This window comes from Ahaetulla prasina, chromosome 1 (assembly GCF_028640845.1).
Source record: "Ahaetulla prasina isolate Xishuangbanna chromosome 1, ASM2864084v1, whole genome shotgun sequence".
NCBI classification, from domain to species: Eukaryota; Metazoa; Chordata; class Lepidosauria; order Squamata; family Colubridae; genus Ahaetulla; species Ahaetulla prasina.
Genome location: NC_080539.1, coordinates 377,093,957 through 377,101,954, shown reverse-complemented (window position 1 = coordinate 377,101,954; position 7,998 = coordinate 377,093,957).

The following is a 7,998-nucleotide window of genomic DNA, read 5'->3' as shown; positions in this document are numbered from 1 at the left end:
ATTTAGAGGCATAGCTGGGGAAAGGAGGAGGTTTGGAAAGGAGAAGATTTTAGGAAGGGCTATTCAAGAGGAGGAAAGGCAAACCACGATACAATGTAAGTCAGAAGAAAACCAATGGGGTGAGACAGCTCTAAACCCAATTTGGGGAAATTCCCAGACTTTTTTTCTTGGATGCGCTCCTAACTTTGGTACTTTATTCAGGGGAGATTTATATATGCTGCCAATAGATATTTCTCAAAGTAGTTTTTTTTATAGAAATAGATTTTTAATTCTGTTTCTTCATCACATCTAAAGTTTAGCAAGGGGCATGATGAAACAGAGGGAGGAAAAGAAATATAAATTGCAAATCAGGAAAACAAATATCCTGCTAAACTGCCTTGGTTTATTTCTCTGTAGACGAGGAAGAGACTTCGGGGTCCTTTTAAGATTTTAGGAGGAATTTCGACTTCTTGGCGGTTTCTACTTTGAATGCCCAAATATTTATATTTGGAAGAAACCTCCAGTGGATAAGGGGAGCCATGGTCATTACTTTTACCATGCTGGTCTTTTGTAGCATTTGGATCACCTTCCCGCCCCCAGCCATCTGAGCACCAAAGGGAAGTCCATGATGGCCATGGAAATCCATTCCATTCCATGGAATGGAGTGGAGTGGAGTGGAGTGGAGAATAGAATAGAATAGAATAGAATAGAATAGAATAGAATAGAATAGAATAGAATAGAATAGAATAGAATAGAATAGAATAGAATGTAGAGTTAAATAGAGTGGGCTGGGATGGAGTAGGAGAGGAGAGAAGAGGAGAAGAGAGGAGAGGAGAGGAGGAGAGGAGAGGAGAGAAGGGAAGGGAAGGGAAGGAAGGAAGGAAGGAAGGAAGGAAGAGACTTCGGGGTCCTTTTAAGATTTTAGGAGGAATTTCGACTTCTTGGCGGTTTCTACTTTGAATGCCCAAATATTTATATTTGGAAGAAACCTCCAGTGGATAAGGGGAGCCATGGTCATTACTTTTACCATGCTGGTCTTTTGTAGCATTTGGATCACCTTCCCGCCCCCAGCCATCTGAGCACCAAAGGGAAGTCCATGATGGCCATGGAGATCCATTCCATTCCATTCCATGGAGTGGAGAATAGAATAGAATAGAATAGAATAGAATAGAATAGAATAGAATAGAATAGAATAGAATAGAATAGAATAGAATAGAATGTAGAGTTGAATAGAATAGAATAGAATAGAATTTTATTGGCCAAGTGTGATTGGACACACAAGGAATTTGTCTTGGTGCATATGCTCTCAGTGTACATAAAAGAAAAGATACGTTCATCAAGGTACAACATTTACAACACAATTGATGATCAATATATCAATATAAATCATAAGGATTGCCAGCAACAAGTTATAGTCATACAGTCATAAGTGGAAAGAGATTGGTGATGGGAGCTATGAAACGATTAATAGTAGTGCAGATTCAGTAAATAGTCTGACAGTGTTGAGGGAATTATTTGTTTAGCAGAGTGATGGCCTTCGGGAAAAAACTGTTCTTGTGTCTAGTTGTTCTGGTGTGCAGTGCTCTATAGCTGCTTTGAGGGTAGGAGTTGAAACAGTTTATGTCCAGGATGCGAGGGATCTGCAAATATTTTCACGGCCCTCTTCTTGATTCGTGCAGTATACAGGTCCTCAATGGAAGGCAAGTTGGTAGCAATTATTTTTTCTGCAGTTCTAATTATCCTCTGAAGTCTGTGTTTTTCTTGTTGGGTTGCAGAACCGAACCAGACAGTTATAGAGGTGCAAATGACAGACTCAATAATTCCTCTGTAGAATTGGATCAGCATAGAGTGGGCTGGGGTGGAATAGGAGAGGAGAGGAGAGAAGGGAAGGGAAGGGAAGGGAAGGGAAGGGAAGGGAAGAGAATGCAGAATAGAATAGAGGAAAGAATAGAATAGAATAGAATAGAATAGAATAGAATAGAATAGAATAGAATAGAATAGAATAGAATAGAATAGAATAGAATAGAATGTAGAGTTAAATAGAGTGGGCTGGGATGGAGTAGGAGAGGAGAGAAGAGGAGAAGAGAGGAGAGGAGAGGAGAGGAGAGAACAAAGAAAGGGAAGAGGGGAAGGGAAGAGGAGTGGAGAGAAAGAAGAGAAGAGAAGAAGAGAAGAGAAGAGAAGAGAAGAGAAGAGAAGAGAAGAGAAGAGAAGAGGAGATGGATGGGACCTTGGGGGTCTTCTAATCAGGGATGAAATCTACTTACCTTCCTCACTGGCTCGGGAGTGCATGCGCCGGGTGCATCACAGACACATGCAGACCTACTGCACATGTGCAAAACCTGCGCATGGGCAAAAGGTAAAAAACACATCACTTCCTGATTAAAACCAGGAAGTAATGACACCCAGGCAGGTGGGCAGAGCTTTGCTCCGCCATCGCTACTGCATCACCGAACTACCGGCTTTGATTGCTACCAAATCGCGCAATCTGATCCAGTAGCATTTCACCCCTGCTTCTAGTCCAGCCCCCTGCTCAAGCAGGAGACCCTCTACCAACTTGAAAATCAGGGGTTTCAATGATTAAATCTTCGATTTAATTTCTAACTTATTTTTCTTTCTTTCTAAAATAGAAAAACCAGCATAAGCATAAAAACCAGAAGCCAGTTCCGAATAGAAAATAGGACCAAATTATATTTTTCTGTTTGCCCTTGTTAATTTTTTTAGACTGTTATCATCTATATATTAACAAAAATCACTATACTCTTTCAAATTCTTTACATAGGAGAAGAAATGGCGGAACACGAGGACAGAGCTAAAAGAGAGATCAACCTAAAATTTCTACATAGCCACAAACCAACTAAGCCCAACCGCCCTTGAGTGAGGTTGATTCTTATCTAACTGAAATAAGGTGCTGACCATCAGTTGAGAAGATTCCTGTATGCAGGCTCTTAGCAATGAATCAGCTTCATTCAATCTTCACATGTCTCACATCTCGTCTCACACCCAACACTTCACCCTTAAATCGAAAGCTACTTTATATTCTTTTTAAAGCTCTCAACTTTTCTTTAAAAGAAAGAAATTTCTTTAAAAGAGAGAGGCATGGCCAGCGTCGAGACAAGATAATGTGAACCCCGGGACTCCGGGATGAATGCCAAAATTCCAGTCGTTTCGTAGTTCCTTAATGGATCATAACTGTCCTGGAGGGACAGCGAAGAAAGAAGGCACTGGCCAATGTGAACAGGGAAGTTGCAAATTCCCTGCAACACCGGCACCCAGCCTTCGACCCAGCAACAAGGAAAGGCAGCCATAGGAGCTGCCAAAGTTGGGACAGCCACACAAAAGGATCGAGCAGGAGCAGAGATTAGAACAGAATGTTACCGGGTGAGCAATTGGCCAACTCGCAGGTAAGAAGAAAAAAATTTAAAAGCTGAAAAGATTTTCCGCTTTGAAGTTAGCGGCTAATTGGCATGCAGAAACTTAAAGTGAGAGGAAACAAATAGCAAAGAGGATTTATAAGACAAAAGCCCTAAAAGAAATAACGTTCCATCTGGATTTAAGATTGGTTTTGGAATTTATTTTAGAATGGAAAATGTGGATTGATTATATTCAAAATAAGTATCAGATAAAAAAATATCAAATAGCATATGAGTAAATTTAGGAAATAATTTGTATTAGATATATTTTTGAAGGAGAGGGGAATTGAGAGTGTGAATAAGCGTGGAGAGACTAGAGATTATAATTTAGGATTTTAGATTATGATTGTTAGTTCTGATACCCTGCATTTTGTTCTGGGAAGTCGGGGTGGGGGTGGGGGTAAAGGGAAGGAATTGGGGGTTGAGGTTAGTGATGGAGTGATGGTTAATGTACAGGATTATTGAAGATGTATAAATATAATTAATGTAGGGTCGGGTCTGACCAGTTGCCATTTTAGAATGGTGGGGAGGGAAAAAAGAGAGAGTAGGAGGTAGGAAAGAGGAAAAGAGGAAGGAAGAGGGGTAGAAGAGGGAGAAGAGTGTAGGGTGGAGGGAGGAGAGGAGGTAGATAAGAGAAGGAGAGGAAGGTTTGGAAAGTAAAAGAAGGTAGAAGAGGGAAGAAGGTTAAAAAGGGGGGTGGTGACTGGGCAGGCCCGACTAATTGTATATAACTGTACATTGGATGAATTATTTGATAAGATTGTAAAAATAAAACTTTTTTTATAAAAAAAAAAAAAAGATTGGTTTTGGAAGAAAATATAAATATTAAAAGGAGAAGAAAATTGAGAGAAAGCATCTTTTGCTGACAAAAGGATTTAATTAAGGAAGACAAAGGAATTGTTTTTGTGGATTAACGAGTGACATTTCCTCCTCTTTTCTTTGTTAGCAAAAGATGCTTCCTCTCAGTCTTCTTCTCCTTCCAACATTTACATTTTCTTCCAAAACCACTTTTAAATCCAGATGGAACGTTGTTTCTTTTAAGACTTTTGTCTTGTAAATCCTCTTTGTTGTTTGCTTCCTCTCACTTTAAGTTTCCACATGCCGATTAGCCGATGACTTCAAGTTGGAAAATTTTTGAGCTTTAAAAGTTTTTTCTTCTTACCTGTGAGTAGGCCAATTACTCGCCCGGTAACAATACTCTGTTCTGATCTCGCCTTCTGCTCAATCTTCTTGTGTGGCCATCCCGACTTTGGCAGCTTTGGTAGGAAAACCACTGACCAACTCCATTGTCTTAGGTTGTCCCCTGGTCCAAGCCCTTCTTTTTGCCACCTGGCTGGGAACCTCTCCCCCATTTCCCAGCAGGGACTTTCACTCCTTGTTTGGAGAGACCATCTTGGAATGCAAGGAAGGCTCAGATTTAATGTTTTACATTGTCCTTGCCTACCTAGGTTTTTTGGCCTTCATCAGTTTCGCAGTGGCCTTTCTAGCTAGGAAATTGCCTGACAGCTTTAACGAAGCCAAGTTCATTACTTTCAGCATGCTGGTCTTTTGCAGTGTTTGGATCACCTTCCTCCCCACCTACCTGAGCACCAAAGGGAAGTCCATGGTGGCCGTGGAGATCTTCTCCATCTTGGCCTCTGGGGCTGGTCTCTTGGCTTGTATTTTTTTCCCCAAATGCTACATTATCCTACTGAGACCCCATCTTAATTGTAGAGAAAATATAATGGGACACAAGAATCTCTGATTTATGCAGAACTTGGGTATTTTTATTTTGAATTTTGGACAGTATTTAATTGATCTGACTTCTAGGGAAAAAATTAAATGAGTGAAGGGCTAGTTGTTAAATAATTGGAGGTCAACTGATGTGCCTAATCACAGACTGTCTATTAATCAGGTTAGGCAAATCCCTTGTTCTGATTTTCATATGAAATAAAATCATAATGGCCATGGATTTCTCAATGTCTAGTCTCTGGGGATGGCTTTCCTGTCCAAACATTGGCACTTTCTGCTGAGTCCCATCATCCACTACAGAAAAATGGGTCACCTGAATGCAACACCCCTCAGAAACTGGACACAACTGGAATGCTGGGGATACAGGACAGTAATGCTCACAAAATCACTGCTGTCACAAAGTGTGCACTGATCAGTATGTCCATAATCACTCATTTACATGAATTTCTCTCCTCTCACCACTTCCACCACTCGCATTCTCTCCAATTCCACCATTTTTAATCTTTATTTTCACTGTATTTTGTGTTACAATAAACCTCAATAAACCGTAAAAAAAAACCCGGACACACAAGCAGGGGTTTTGACTCAGTTTCTCCTTTCCAACCCACACTGACTGGAAACAGTTTCAGAGAAAGGAGAAAACTACACAATACCACACTCCCTTTCCTCTTAGCCCAGCTGGTCCAAAGTTCTCCTGCGTCCGTAGAGAAACTGACCGCCTGAAGTTGGAACATTTCAATTCATGCATCGCTTCCCTGATATAAACCTTTGTAGGACCTCAGCCGGGGGTGAAATCCAGTAGGTTCTGACAGGTTCTGGAGAACCGGTAGCAGAAATTTTGAGTAGTTCGGAGAACCGGCAAATACTACCTCTGGCTGGCCCCAGAGTGGGGTGGGAATGGAGATTTTGCAATATCCTTCCCCCAGGAGTGGGGTGGGAATGGAGATTTTGCAGTATCCTTCCCCTGCCCACCAAGCCACACCACACCCACCAAGCCACACCCACAGAACCGGTAGTAAAAAAAAATTGGATTTTATCACTGACTGCAGCAAAGAAGGAGGATGGGGTTAAATAGTTGTCAATATTTTATTAGCTTCCACAAAGGAGATGGAGTCAACCTATTTTCCAAAGCACCAGAAGGCAGGACAAGAAACAATGGTTGGAAACTAATTAAAGAGAGCAGCAATCTGGAATTAAGGAGAAAAATCCTAACAGCAAGAACAATTAACCTGTGGAATGACTTGCCTTCAGAATTTGTGGGTGCTCCATCATTGGAGTTTTTTAAGATGAGATTGGACAGTCACTTGTCTGAAATGGTATAGAGACTCCTGCTTGAACAGTGGTTGGACTAGAAGACCCCCAAGGTCCCTTCCAGCTGTATTCCGATTGATTGGTTATACACTCCTTGTTCCTGAACAGCTGGAACACAGTAAGGATTGCTAACTTTTGACCATTCAGGCATGTCCTATTCTGATTCTATTTAGGAATCTCCATATTTTTTAGAACAACTGCCTTCCTGAAAGTGGTTTTGTTGGAACTGTGTGATCTGTTTGGTTGTGGTTTTTAAAAGTTGCCCATCTTAATCGTCATTCTTCATCCAGATTGTAAGATTGTATTGTGTTATTCCAGCCAACTTGGTTCCTAAGCCCAGTGAGAGATAGTCTAATATTTTATGTATTTAGAAGATCTCTAGAAGTTGAAGGCATGTTTATCTTATTCCACTCTTGAATCGTCTATTGCTGTCACCTGAGATCTGGAGCGGCAGTATTATAAAGAACATGGAAAATATCCAAACGTCTAGGGATATAGGAAAGATAAAGGAGAATATTTGTAGCTCAGGGTTGAAATGAGTAACCAACAGTCAAGTAAGTGATACCCCAATCAAGAAACTGCCAAAAAGCCATCAGTAAATAGCCCTACCAAAGAATCTCTAATACTTCCCCCACCCGCATAGACAGGTAAGAACCCAGAATATAAACTGACAGCAAACAGCAACTCCTTACCAGCACTGATGATGTTATCTAGTTGGGTCATGAAACATCTGCAAGAAAACAAGCAAGCTTAGAGAGCACCAAGGATCCCTCACATAGGAATGGCCCTAGGAAAACACACATTCCAAGTTTCCCTGTGATAGTCCTGAAATGTAAGGCAGCGTTACAATCACCAAACCATCAATGGATGTTGGGCTGAGAACTCAACCCCTTAGGCCTCTCCTATATTGATAGTGAAACTGATACGTGAAGTTGGAACTTTTCAATTCATGCATCGCCTCCCTGCTATAAAAACTTCACTTCAGCAATGAAGGAGGAGATTGAAAAATATTGCCAGCTAGTGTTGTGCCTCGTCCTCCCTCCTCTCCTCAGCCAGGCCCCTCCTGTCTCTACCTGGGCCTGTTATCAGACTCCGAGTCTGATAATGAAGATGAACGGCCTGTCATGCCTCCAGCCCCCTGGCCCTGGCCCCATGCCCGGAGAGGATGTCAGGAGCGAACAGACAAGCCCGATAAACTTCACTCCTACAGTGTGAGCAGGAAGCCAGCCACGTGCTGGAATTACTGACAGCAGATCCGGCTGAAGAGAATTCAAAGTGGGAGGATCCTCACTTCCGGAGGTCTGAGAGGCGACACCAGCAGAAGGAAGGGAGGGGCAGGCCTGGATAAATGCTGAGTCATGGAGCCACACCCCACAGCATATATAAAGGACCTGCTTTTGGCATTCCAACCTTGAGTCAAACAAAGTCTCATCTAGTTTGCTGATATCGGACTCTATCGCTGAAGTCACAACTTAGACTCCTGCCTGCCCTGATAAACCTCGAAGGAATTTGGCAAGCTGCAGAGGCTTCGTTGCCACATTTGATACGGATTTCCTTGACCCGG